Raw genomic sequence first — 15,437 nt, 5'->3', positions numbered from 1 at the left:
TGGTGGTATGCATAATCCTGAAGCCAAGATATTGCATGTTCTCTTCCTTGTCCTTTACCACTCTCTTTTCTGTATCCAGCTGAAATTGTGCCACCCTTAGATTTCTTTATGTATTTGTAATAGAAATGTTTGTCAATCCTATACAAACATCTGAAGCAAATCCACAAACACGCTTTCCATCAACCGCTCTGGTGGTCTAGTGGTTAGAGCATCTGCCTCATATACGGGAGGTCGTGGGTTCGATCCCCAGTCGAGTCATACCAAAAGACTTACAAATATGGTACAGTACTAACATCTGCCTTGCTTGGCGATCAGCATAAAGATGTTAGTGTTGCGACTGGTCGGCCTGCATGCCAGGTTACTGTGACTGGGTGGGGACATCATGCAACATGTCTGCGGCATGATGCCCCAGTGCTAAACATCACTATAAACCGTCACTCTCCAGACATCGTAGCGATATGACTGAAAAAGTGTTAAAGCTATGTTAAAAATCCAAATCACACATACATACACACACACACGTTTTCCACCATCAGTAAAATAAGAAACATTCCTTTTTTGTCCTTCCCATCAGCTATTTTGTCAAAAAAAGCACCCAACTCTGCTTTCAAAACAGTTGTTCAGTATCAGTATCTTGCTTGTTTGATATCAGTTTCTGTTATCATTTTTAGACAATAATTCACACATTGTTTTGCTTTCTGTAAGCATGTTGTTACATTTTGCATAGCTTTTCCCAGCAGCTTGGAGTTACTGTAAGTTCTTATGTATCATCAAAGGTGTAATTATATATGCTTAAATCATAGATTTATATGCTTAAATCGTAGGCTTTAGAGTTAAAATGTGTTATAAAATGTATAAGTTTAAATTTGTTTTTTGTTCTTTTATTTTACTTCATATTTTGGTACAAGAACATAAACATCAGTAAAACACACTTTATAGCTATAATGATTCAACAATGAACATTTTATCTTCAAAATACAAGAAAATTAGAATTGTTTCGGCTTTTTTAAATGACACTAAAACCCTGTGCATCACCACATGCTCTATCTTCCAGCTGCAAATAACGTCATAACTAATTAACAAACATATTTCTTGCTAAAATGCAATTCTGGATAAAGTGCATACATTTGTTGTTGGGTTTAATGCCATTTTTCAGCACATGAAAGGCTATACATGGTGGCCAGTATTAATGGTGGAGGAAGAACCCGGGAAAACCCCGGTAAGAACCACCGACCCACTGGCAAGCTTTCACACATACCCACATTAGCCGAATCCAAGACTTGAACCCACACAGACAGGGGTGAGATGGCAATGATCCTTAACGGAGAGCGCTTACGACCACTCGGCAACTTGCATACATTTGATGTCACATGAAAACTAAGGATAACTAAGATCATGAACATCTTTATATGATGAAGTGAAAATTTAAGTGGATAAGTGCATTCATTTGTGTCACTCTCCCTGTTTTGAGGCTTAAATTGCGTGCTAGAATTGGAAGCTACATCAACAGACTAACATTTATTTCTGTATTGCTGTGATGTGCTTATATTAATGGCACAATAAGAACTGTAAAAATTCTACACATACCTACATCTACAAAACGTATTGTTCCACACTACCTGGTTAAATAATAAATTATGCTAAATTTTAATCAGAAGTAGGATATTGAAGAATCATATAAAATAATGTAACTGCTAACTGCTACATCTGAAGAAAAAAAATGGTAGATATTACAATTAATTACAAGCAGAATAGATAAAATCCTCAAATACATTGCATTTATTTTAAGGTTATAAATATTTTGTGGTATAACATTTAAGATGCTATAAACCTTGATACCTTCAGTAAATGATGGGTTTTCCATCTGGATATCCATGAAGCAACTTCTTGAATATGCTGGTTTTGTAGAAGTTATTGATGATCCAAATCCATCAACATCATCTTGGTCATGTAGTCATCTTGAAAAGTGTTGTGTTCCTCTGCAACTGATGTATCTGAAGCATCATGACTTTTTGACAGATCTTCTTGCAAAGAACTTCCCAATTTGTCAATAAGTGCTGTACCTAGAACTTCAATACTTTTGGATATAGCATTATCCTGCCACACATAATTTTCCATTAATGAGGTTCCTAAAGCATTATTACTTTGAGTGTCATAATTGTTTTCCATGGAATTGCCTACTTCATCAAAGTCCAAGTCTGTTTCACTGACCATTTCAGTGTGATATGGCAATACATTCAAGGATTTACTTCAGGCAGCTTATAATACTAACCCATTTAATAAGCCATATGTTTACATTTACTGCTAGATATTAGCAGTTAAAATACAAAGCACTGGGCATTGCATGAATCACATCTAGCATAGCTAATGTGAGTAATTGGATTTTATCCAGTCCTTACCCTTCTTAATTGTTTTACAATTAGAGAGCCAATTGGGATCCCATTCATTACCCAACAGGTGCTGACATTTAGTTTGATACTCCCATCATCAGTTCTCAGACACTAGTTAATTGTACAAATATAGTCCAACATAACCCACATGTGTCTTGCTATGTCAGGCAAAAGAACTGCTCTGCCATTCTCTGTAACTGCTGTAAACTTTGATCTTTTCACACAAGGGATTTGTCTCTCCATTTGAAGTATTTATAAAATAACTTTACCAAACCTGAATTTTCTCCATAATACAAGTGGGAGTGGGATATGCTTTCCTTTATTCTTGAAACACTCAATTTCCTTGCATGCACTCTGATTAGAAGTATATTTAAGATGGAATAATTTTTGCAACAGATGTAGACAGAATTTCTGTCCTACAGAATAATGATTACATCATATGGACAAGAACTTTGAGTATGTATGTATGTATGTATGTATGTATGTATGTATGTATGTATGTATGTATGCATGCATGCATGGCACATCTGCCAGTAGCTTCTCGTGGGTCGATTAATTAATTAATTAAATAATTAATAATGGCCGCCATGTATAGCCTATCATGTGCTGAAAAATTGCGTTAAACCCTACAACAACAAAAACAGCAACAATGGCACATCTGCACTATCATAGCCACCACACAGAGCCAGGTTAATTAGGTAGTAATATTTGTTAAGTTTAATTTGCTGATATTTGTAACTGATGAGATAATCCACTCTCAGATTTGAGCAAATTCATGTGGGTGCTCTTAGGACTGATTCAGTGTATATTTAAATTTTATTTGAAACAACTTCCAAACTCAATATCAAGCCCTAATAGTCAGGGTTGGTTCATCATGTTAAAACTATTATACACATAGGTAGACCATCTCCAATCATATCCTAAACTTCAAAGCCTAGAGACAAGAAAAGTTTGGAGGACATGTGCAATATCATTAATAAATCATCTCATCCATATATCCAGGATTGCATAATCCCTAAACTTTCATCAAAATACTCAAGATAACTAGTAGATTTACTTTGTGTTTTTGTTTTGGAAAACAGTAACTTTTCCAAGTCTGGACATATATTTGTTGCTCTTGTTCTTACATCTTAACGAATCTCTCTCTCTCTATCTCTGTCATTAAGAATATATTTCAACTCTAGTGGTTTTTCACGCACTTCTGCCAGAACTAAGGCCAGCAAAGCAACAAATTTATTAAAAAATATATGATTTCAAAATAAATTTTAATCTTTTTCAAATAATCTTGCTAAAATATTTTTCTTATAAAATATATGTTGAAAAGGTAAATGTGTAAAAAAACATCGAACAAATATTCTTATGAAGGCAGTCACAGTCTCTAGGCTGAAATTTTGTTTTGAAATCAATTTCATTACTTGTTTTTAACTGCTGAATGTGGTAACCATCTCTGATATTCTTCAACAATAACACCATCTTCAATTTAACTGCTATGGTGGACAAAATGGAATCCATATTGGCATCATTATTATTTAGGACCAACAAGACATAATAAGAAGTCTTTTGGTGGAAATCCCATGTTGATAATTACTTTCTATTTTGGAGGAGAACAATTTGGTGTATGCTCTTCATGTTAACCTTTAAATAATCCCAGCCCTTTTTTCTAAACATATGGATAACAAGTTGGTTCACTATATGAATTTGTGGAAAGCATTATGATATTAATGTCTGCCATTTTTTCTTTAAATCAGAAAATAGTTTATTCTCATCATACTAAAAATATTTACAACTCGCTCTCTCTCTACATCATTTGATTGGCCAGATATTTAATATAAAGGCCTCATTGGTAGTTAACACCTGCTGTGCATCCAACTATGTTTTGATAACATCATCAGCATGCTAAACAATTATGAGCTCACAGTTAGCAAATTCCTCAGTAAGGAGAGTGCATGGATCAGATGTTTACAGTGATAGCGTGTTTGAGCCCAAAAATCTTCTTATAACACAAAGTTTTGTACGGAGACTTCATTTATAATGCTATGGAAAGTAGAAGAAAGCAGGTTTGGATTACTGAACTATAATTTATACTCTGGAAAGCCAATATGCAGCTAGCAAAACTGCAGCAGAAAAAGAAACCAAATAACTCAAAGAAACTACCCCTCCCCCACCTGGGAAAAGCCATTTACAATGAGCTAGTAATAAGGACACAAGCACCTACCCCCCACCCCACCCCCAACATACAGTGGTCCAAATTCGCTATTTAAAACCCAACAAACCCAAACACATGTACTAAAGTTATATTAGCACCCCATGACTCCGTTCCAGCATTTGCTGGTAAAGAGTTGGAGGTGTCACACTGTTGTTTGTTTCTAAAGGTCATGGTTTTGTAATTTATATATTCCCCGTTCTCCCAATTTTGAATTTCATGTATGCATTTTTTTCCTTCATGTCAGGTTGTTCTTTGTTTCATTTTGTCATATTTTTTTGTGTTGTCCCTGCATGCTGGTTGTGAGATCTACTCCATTACCACCCGGTACGTAGGTCAGTTTCCATTATCAGGTCAATACTTGCAAACACTAGTGCTTGTGAGTGTTTTCTTGCCTTGAACCTTACATGCATAAAGGGGCCCCAAGTGGCCGAGTGGTCTAAAGCGCTCTCTGTTACATATCACTGCCATCTCACCTCTGTTAGCATGGGTTCAAGTCTCAGATTCTGCCAATGTGGGTATGTGAGAAAGCTTTCCAGTACCTTCTTGTGGGCTGGTGGTTCTTTCCGGGTTTTGTCTCGGGTTCTTCCTCCACCATTAATACTGGCCGCCATGTAAAACCTATCGTGTGCTGAAAAATGACATAAAACACTACAACAACAACAACAACAACAACATGCATGAAACTTAGGATCAAACTCCTTTTTCCTTTGCAGAAGTCCAGGGTTAAAGTTTCCGCTCCCATACCCATTTTGTTATCATTATTATTTTGAAGTGAACTGCCATAGTCATTAAAGTCCGGTGTGGTGCTGTTTGTGTGTGTTGTGATGTAACTTTATGCTTAAAAAAAGATCATTAGAAACTAATTTAGACACATAGTGCCTCTAACACAATGTGCAGGAGAAAGTGGGCCGAAATCCCGCCAGCTGATGACAGATGGAAGACAGCAGGCGGTGAAGCCAAAATCAAATTACCAAACAAGACTGATAAGTGCGCCCACATGAACACGCAACCTAATGATGAATGATAAACACAGAAGGATCTAACATTAGAACATATACGAGTGAGTCATGCAAAATACCACAGGGGAGAATTAACAGAAAATAACCAAGGAATAGAGCACTAATTACAAACTAATTCTTAAACTTAGGGCGAAATAAGAACAAATGAAACTTTTGAAACCAGAATTTTCTTTACCTTGTCTACAATAAAAACATTGATACCCACGACAACAAAAATAACATCGTATATCTCCCTGGAAAAGCCATCTCAGGATGTGCTGGCTGAGAGGACATCCTGTTTTTATTATTCACATTAATTATTTAATATATTTTAAAATTATATAATGTGATCAGCACATTGTAATGCCAAATGTTACCTACCATGTGTTTGGTTGTTTGATCTGATGCACATAAAGTTATTTTTACATAGGTCATTCTTTACCAGTAATGTTTCTTTTTATAGTCATAGTAATGTATTTTTTTATTAGGATCTTACTTTTGTTGACATTGATATAACCTAAGCCCAGTTCGCAAACATGTTGAAATTGTTGTAATATTAAGTACTTTAATGTACAACATCTATGATGTAACATAGATTTGATACACAGAGAGAGCTTAGTTTGCAGGTTGGATACCGGCCTATGCCATCCTGGGTTAGCATGATATAGACAATAATGTCTGAGGCCCAAAAAGTATATATATATATATATATATATATATATATATATATATATATATATATATATATATATATATATATATATATATCTGTATCTATCTATCTATCTATCTATCTATATATATATATATATATATATATATATATATATATATATATATATATATATATATATATATATATATATATATATATAGATAGATAGATAGATAGATAGATACAGATATATTTGGGATTTTAAAAAAATACTCCAGGGGGAAAAATTGATAAGGGTCAGCAACAAAAAACAGAGATGGTCAGCCAACCAGAAACACACATATTTACCTTTTCTTGCCTAATGTAGTGATTTTTGCTGAGATGTGGCTTAAGCATATTATTCTAAATGATGAAATACAGGAATGAAAGGTTACACTTGAGTGTGATGCAAGCATTAGAATAAAAAAAAAAAACATTCAGACTGTTCTACAGTGTGACTTGGACATTTCTGACCTTGAATGTACATGGTTAGAACTAAATAATACAGGGAAGAAGGTAATAGCTGCATGAATATGATGATCACGTAATTATAACATAGCTGCTTGGGAGGAACTTGAATTTAGTATAGAGATAGCCCAATCCACTGAACTTAATCATTTCATTTCAGTACCTTTTAACTGAAAAAGTCTCTCCTTCCTGAATAAAAGAAATCACTGTTTTGAAACTTAGACTCAGTTAATGTGTAAGGATATAGGAATGGTCCCAAATTTGGTTGGCTACATTTAATTCAAAGAAGACTGAATTAAATCTAATACAGTATCACAAAAGGTACTCACTTTTCAAATATGTATACATGGCTGAAACAAACATGCAAGAAATTACTTAATGTATACATATGGGTGTTATCTTTGTTAGTGATTCCTCATTGTAGACACATACTCAATATATTCCTGATAAAACCTGCAAGGAAGTTTAAAACTTGAGAAAGTTTCAAATACAAACCAGATTGATTCTTCTTGGAAAAATGTACACAGTGGTTATATTTTATCAAGTTTTGGCTGAACTGTAGTCTCACTTTGTTGAACCTAGGATTAATAATGACTTAATGGACACAATGATTTTTGTGTTAACATACATATATACAGATCTAGTTAAAGCATAATAAAGATGGTATTCCTTAGTAGATATGAATGTAATAGTGCCACTGATGTTCTTGTTTCAGTTTTTGTTTTTGTTTTTATTGAGCTTAAAGAATACAACACAGAGCATACATTCTATGAATTCTGTAATTTTCATAAGTAAATGATAGCTATTTTAAGTAAATGTATGACCAGGTATGTGTGTCTGCCAAAAGAGACAGTCTCATTGCACCAGGAGTGATAGTCACATTGCAGTAAAGAGTGACAGTCACATTTCAACAAGAATGACAGTCACATTGCAGTAAAGATTGACAGTCACACTACAGTAAAGAGTGACGCCCACATTTCACCAAGAGTGACAGTCACACTGCAGTAAAGAGTGACACATTTCACCAAAAGTGACAGTCACATTGCAGTAAAGATTGACAGTCACACTACAGTAAAGAGTGACAGTCACATTACAGCTTAGGAGTGACAGTTACATTGCACCAAGTGTGTATGTCACATTGCTGAGTCACACTGCACCAAGAGTGGGTCACACTGCAGTAAAAAGTGAAAGTCACATTGCACCAGAAGTGACAGTCACACTTATTAAAAAGTGATGGTCAAACTGCAGTAAAGAGCAAATCTCCTTGAAGTAAAGAGTGACAGTCACATTGGAGTAAAGAGTGACAGTCACATTGGAGTAAAGAGTGAAAGTCACATTGCACTAAAATGTGTGTGTGTGTGTGTGTGTCATCTGGATTTTTAATGTAGCTTTAACAATTTTCCAGTCATGCCACTACGATGTCTGTAGTGTAGCAGTTTATAGTAATGTCTAGCACTGGGGCATCATGTCACATTATCCTGACACCAGGCCAACTAGTCCTATCACTAACCTCTTAATGCTGAGAGCCAAGTGAGGCAGCTGTTAGAACCACTTTTGTAAGTCTTTGGTTTGACTCGGCTGGGGATTGAACCCACGACCTCCCGCATCCAAGACGGATGCTCTTACCACTAGGCCATCGTAGCAGTGTGCAGTAAAGAGTGAGTCACACTGTGCTAAGAGTAAGAGTCAGCTTGCAGTAAATTACTTAAGTGGAAGTCCATAATTCATTAGAAAACAATAAATGGTTAATTGCAATCTACAAAACATGTACATACTGTGAAATGGTGAGAATTACAGCAAATTCAATTTCTATAATCAAGTGAAACATATATGTTACTCCTGCTGACACAAATGTAATATACTCTTGTGTTTGCATGAAGTTCAGGCATGTATAATACCTTTAATTAGTTCGCCGTTTTATCCACCATTGCATTCAATAACACTTGTGCATGTCTAGTTTTAAAATGACTAGTAGACACACAAACCTTAAGATATCATATTACTACATACTACTGCATACAGTATGAGCAAATATATTATTAATATTATTAATATTACTCTGTATCATACCTAAGAATTAGTTTGCTGTTTTATCCACCATTGCATGCAATTATAAGTAACAATGATACCGTGATTTTCAGAATCACTGCAAAGTTTTAAAACTTGTGCCTGTCTAGTTTTAAAATGACTAGTAGACACACAAACCATAAGATATCATGTTACCACTGCATACAGTATCAGCAAAGATAGTATTAATATTAATCTGTATTATATCTGACAGACAATGGGACATGTAATGCATTTGGCTTTATCCATGGCAGATATATTAGTTAGACTGCTTCAGTTCATGTTTAAAGCTTGCTTATGAAGAAATCCAGACTGTGAGTGAGATATTTTATGCAAATTGTCAATCTGTATGTACAATTTGTACAGCTAGCTAAATATGCTTAGTGTTATGAAGTAAGGTTGATGGGTAACTCACTGTTACCAAATTTTTATATGATTAGCAATAATATCTGAATGATCAGCAGTCATTCCAGGTAATCAATACAGTACTAATACATTTGACATAAATAGCCATCACAAAACCCAAAACATTTAGAATTGAATGTTATTTGGGTTCAAGATAGAGAGATTAGAGGAAATTGTGATTAGATTTCGGTTCAGACCTTTAAATGCATCAGAAAAAAACACTTTTTTAAAACAAAGTTAAAAGCTATCATGAGACTGACCTTCTTGGATATATTTTCATATAATTTTTACATTTGGATAGAGAAGTGATCTATGATTTGTTTGCAAAACTGACAAGACACAATCGTAAACCTATTTGTTAGGATGGTTTATGACATCAGCACTGTTTAGAGGAAAAGATACTGTTTGCTACATGTAACTGCATTAAATAAACTGAACCAATCAAAATTACTATATTGTTACTATACATAATCATTTATTGTAGCAAGATATTGTTGTCTGCAAGTGTGTTTGCTAGAAGCACACTGATGCAGAAAATGTCATACAGTTTGAAAAAATAATAGCTACTGCATTATAAATTTGAGTACAATGCTTATTTTGTTTATACTGGAGTATAAATCAATGACAGAGAGAGAGAGGAATGGGTACACAAAACTTGTGAGGGCTGAGTGTTTTGTGGCTTAAAATTCATTTTGGTATGACAATCATATTACACTAGACATGGTTCTGTATGTAAGTGGTTATGCCTGACATACTTGCTTGAAAATAATTCAATATGGTTCTGATAGCTTTTACTTGAATGCCTTTACTAAACAGCAAGTTCCAATCTGTTATTTATTGTACATTTTTATACAGGTGTAGGAGAGTCATGCACATGAAATTGTTGATTATGTTTAGATCTTTATTGTCATATTCTCTAAACTAAGGGTGATTGGGAACTACAAGCACTGATGCTTTGAAAACCATGCAACTAAGGCAGTGTTTGAACCATGCTGCCTCTAATGTTAACCCTCTCCATTTGAAAAGAGCATCACTCTGAATATAGAATGAAGATGATCAGTTTTCTATGCAGTTTATTAATTACAATGAATTGAATAAAGGTATGGTATATCACTCAGCTGACAACTTATGCTGGTGTGACAAATTACATGTGTGTGATTTGAATTTTTAACGTAGCTTTAACAATTTTTTAGTTATATCGCTATGATGTACGATGTCTGCAGTGGGGCAGTTTATAGTAATGTCTAGCACTGTAGCACCATGACGCAGACATGTAGCATGATGTCCTACCCAGTCACATTATCCTGACACCAGGTCAACCAGTTCTAACACTAGCCTCTTAATGCTGAGTGCCAAGCGAGGCACCTGTCAGTACCAATTTTGTAAGTCTTTGGTATGACTTGGCTGGGGATCGAACCCATGACCTCCCGCATCCAAGGCAGATGCTCTAACCACTAGGCCACGAGAGCGGTCTTGAATAATATAACCATTTGTAACTTTACTTGAGCCAGAGAATAATCAATATAACTACCTTTGCAAATCGTTTAGAAAATAATCTCTAGATGCAATTGGGAACAAGAATTATGAAGTAGAAAAATTCATATACAAGTTATCTTTACAATGAATTGATGTTCACAGTGATAAGACAGGGCATGGCATACAATTACTTGATTTTATATATCAAGGTAGGTACTATAATGAGTTGATAAAAACCCAGAGGTTAATTTTGTTTTCCTTGTTAATGTAAGTATTTGTTCTTGGAGTCTGCTTCATTAATTATTATATTGTTGACCGACAGAGCCAGATTTTTTGTGTTTTGCTTTTGTTAGTTTGTCATCACCATTATAACCAAATACTTTTCCCAAGGACACACTAAAGCTGTTAGCCCAATGCTGGCTTGAGCAGACTGTCAAAGCTTGAATGCTAGAATTATGAGTCTGATTCCCTATGAAATGAGCCATCACACGTTGTTTTACTAGGTGAAATTACACACACACACACACAAACACACACACACACACACACACACACACAAATACATACATATATACATCCATTCTTCCATCCATCCATCCATCTATACACAAATACATCCATCCATCCATCCATCCATGCACACACACACACACCCTTCCATCCACACACACACATGTACACATACATACATACATACATACATACATACATACATACATACATACATACATACATATAGTCTTTCCCATGCACAGTTACAATGCATTTACATAAACACATACATAGCCAATAACGGTATAGACAGAATATGTGACTTTCTTGTACTTGGAATTGTTGTAAGACAGCATGTTCAAGTACAAAGTTTTACAAAGTGTGGAAAGTATAAAATACAATGAAGTTATAATGTCCTGAACGTCTAATTGGGTCTTCCCCAATTGTTTTTGCTTAATTGTGCTAAAACGTTTTTATTTTCAAAATCTAATTCTGAAAACTCCCCATTCAGGTGACCCAACACAGCTACAGGGGAAGAGCTGCAGGATCACATATCAACAGGTTTCTCTTTGTAGCAATTACAGTAAACTGGATTCCAACAAACTGACATTGATAATCTGAAATATGATAGCCTTCATGTTCTCCAGTCCAGTAATTGGGTTTCTCATAAAAGGCAAACTGATATCATTTTGCCTGGTCATTTCTGAAACTCCATCCTTAGTGAAGTGACATAGAGGGGCCCTTCTTTGATACAAGTTTGAAAGGGATCACACCAATAAACAGCAGAGCCAAACGACACAGAAAGATAAGTGGGGGATAAAAGACAATATTTTTGTTTTGAAAGATGTATTGATGACAGAAAAGAAGATACTTCAAATATATGCAACAGCAGTCAGACAACATGCAAAGGTATGTTTTCAATGTCATGATATTTGACAATTGATTTAATATTTTTTTAATTTGATAGTTATATTTTCAGTTGACTTTTTTAATCTTATATAATGTAATTTCCGTAAACAAAATGACATCAAACTGGTTAATTCTAAACTAGTAAATTACTTTCTTTTAAAGATGGATGAATATTTTATATGAGATTTTCCAAGTCATACTTTTTGTTTTCAATTTATACAGTAGATGTGATTAGCTATATCAGTTATGTATGTAAAATGTGTTGGCTCTAACTGAGTTGCAGATTGAGTTTAAGCTTAAGAATGGCCTTATAGATATCAGTAAATATTCTTTCAAGGTATTTTATATATGAATTTGATGTATTTTGACCAGTACCACAATAATAACCCAAACAGACCTTTAGTCTAAAAGACAATAACATCATTAGGCTGGGTAATAAGAGTTGGAAGATATTCTCCATTTGGTCATCATGAAAGATACACAGTTGCAAGTCCGGTATTGTTAAATACTTAGACCATATATTTATTCATATTTGAAGCATTTGTGGAGAATTAAGTAAAAAAGAACCTCTTCAATATATGCTATGAATATTGGACACTGGTAGGAAGAATACAAAAGACATAATTTTATATATATTGGATAACTGATTATAAAAGTACTTCATAACGAGGTCCACAAACATAGACCACACTTTAAGCAGGATGTGAGTTACCAAGGGGGGGGGGGAGCAGTGTTATGGAACTGTGCTGCTTATTGACCAATTCATATTTTACAATCATGTCAATATTAATTTTTAATAACGTGCTTTTTCTAATGAAGTTGTTCATTATTCTGTTTAAATAACATTTATTTTCAAAATGTCCAACATATGAAAGATCGTTCCAACTGGTTTCAACAACCTATCATGTGTTACGAATTAATTAATTGGAATTAATAATATGCGTGTTTGCAAGTTATCAGGACAGGAGTTATTGAGGAAGCGGTGTACTTTGTTAGCTTAATTCCAAATGCACACATCATTAAGCTTATATTTTTGCAAATAAATGTTAGTGATTTTTCGGCATGATTCAGACTAACTTTATTAAATTCCATTGTACAATTCAATGCAAATCAGTAAGGTCTAACATTTATCCCCATGATATGTATCTTTATGCCGATGTAAAGTTTACAGAGGTTTACTCATTCATGTAGTGGGTCTATGAGCCTTCTGTCTTTAGGACATTTGTGACCGAAAATTCAACATTTATATGCTTTAAAGTGTATGTTTCTCAAGATTATATCCTTAATTATTTCATCTTCACAGATTTTATGCAGTTGGTTTTTAGATTAGAAGTAACAAATTAATTTTTTTCTATCTTACATTGCAGGAAGGAAAAGGATCAGAAAGCACAGACCAAGAATTAGCTCTTGTTGAATACACCCACAAATTTTTGTATCTGGCCATTTTTTCAGATGAAAACACTACTTTATATTTTGTAAAGAACCAATAGCAAAAGTGCAAAAAGAGAAATTGACATACAGCAAAATGTCAACGAAGCTTGATAAAAAAGGCAAACATTTTATATATACAGTTTATGTAGCATGTAAAGTTTTTGGACATGTCACCAAAGATATAATTTCAATGAAAAATATTAACAAGAAGTGGCTGGAAACTAGAATAAAAATTATTAAAATAAGTCTAACCATCTTGTCACTGTGGCACAAAACTGCAAAATTGATATTAATCATGTGACAAAAGTAAATTGCTGTACGATCTGTGTGATTTATTTTCCTTCTGAGACCGATCTGATTCTTTCAAGACATCACTGTTTTGAGCAAAACTTACAAACTTTTTCAATCTTTAATGTTAAAATATTAAACTTATGACAATCTCTATAGGACGTATTTTGTACTATTTTGTGAAGACAGTATATGCACACTTGTTACTGTTTGCTTCTTTACAAAGATATGATTGCGCTATTATAACCATTAGGGCTGTTCCATTTAAACATACATGGTACCCAGGGAAGGCAGTTTTTAAAAAATATATGCCATGGTACTTTGATTTCAGCAAGTTCATATTAAAATTATAAGAAATTTCTAAATAGCATCTATGGGTGAGTACCTTGTTTTAAAGTGCCTTCCCTTTGTCCCATGTATGTTTTAATGGGACAGCCCTTATTATCTGGAACAAATGTTCATTATTCAGTTTAAAGTGACAACTTGTCAGGTATATATCTGTGCACTGATCATAGAAAGAAGGCTTAGCATGATCTTCAGGATGTCAAACTTGATGTAGGGGTGACATCTTTCTTTGTATCCAGATATTATTCTATAATGAAATCTATAACTAGTCACAGTTAACATTAGCACCTCTTGGTATAAGCAAATATCAAATGATATGTAAATGTATTCAGGAATCACCTTAAATTTAATTAGGTATATGGTATGTTTGGCAATATAGTGATATTATCACTTTCATATATACATTTACTGGGAGCACACAAAATATCAAATATGTCTTCATTTGCATGCATCATCTGAACATATTTTCCCAGTAGTCAAAACAAGCATTTTAAGCTGAGAAAGCTGCTGTTGTAATTGTTGTTTTGTTTGTAAAATATACATTCTTATTATATCTTTTCTGAATGGTAAATCAATTGTATCTCAAAGCTGAATGAGAACTATGTCATTATTTTTGTCCATCTTGATTAATTTTATCAATAAAAGTGGACTTAATTTTGTGACCTCTTCATATGTGTATCATTTAACTACTGTGTTTGTGTTCTTTAAAAGCTAAAAGGAACATCACTGAAAGTTTCCACTGCATAGTTCAGTTTAAATCTAACTTTTTAAGTTCTATCATTAGGTAATGAAAGTTTCAAAGTTGCTGCAATATTAACAGTATGCCTTTTTGACATGGACTCCCATTTTGATTAAAATGTGTCAGAAAATAATAATCGTTGTGCTTTGATCTGGGATAGAAATTTTCCCCTTGGGATTACAGATCTGCATCAAACACTCAGCACAACCTTGTGTACCACTTTAAATTCTGAGCCAAGGATGGAATTTTCATAATTTACACATAGGCACATGATGGATTCTATTATTACTACCATGGGCAGTCTCCATTTTGGAGGGTAGTACATTTGATAATCAGTAGAGTAGTATAATAATATAATAAGAATTTACAACTAATATTAAACACAAAGTTCAAGTCATATAGGAATAACAACACATCCTTTTTTATATTCTGGAGGCAGTGTGAGGCATAGATCTAGTAATCTTACATCAGATATTTTAAACAACCAAATGAATGGTATACTGTTACCATGCAAATAGGGTAATGTTGC

The 15,437-nt window shown here is 34.0% G+C and overlaps 1 long non-coding RNA gene across 1 annotated transcript; it reads left to right on the top strand.

The window, feature by feature from the left end:
• Positions 1-11,233: 11,233 nt before the first annotated feature.
• Positions 11,234-15,384, top strand: LOC149782164 (uncharacterized). Its single transcript, XR_016414563.1, has 2 exons — positions 11,234-12,105; positions 13,473-15,384. It is a non-coding gene; the product is annotated as an uncharacterized LOC149782164 (long non-coding RNA).
• The last annotated feature ends 53 nt before the right edge of the window (positions 15,385-15,437 follow it).

The sequence above is a fragment of the Sinohyriopsis cumingii genome, chromosome 15 (genome assembly GCF_028554795.1).
Source record: "Sinohyriopsis cumingii isolate HCF-2022 chromosome 15, ASM2855479v2, whole genome shotgun sequence".
NCBI lineage: Eukaryota > Metazoa > Mollusca > Bivalvia > Unionida > Unionidae > Sinohyriopsis > Sinohyriopsis cumingii.
Note: the sequence above shows the minus strand (reverse complement) of the source record. Positions and strands in the feature narration are given on the sequence as shown.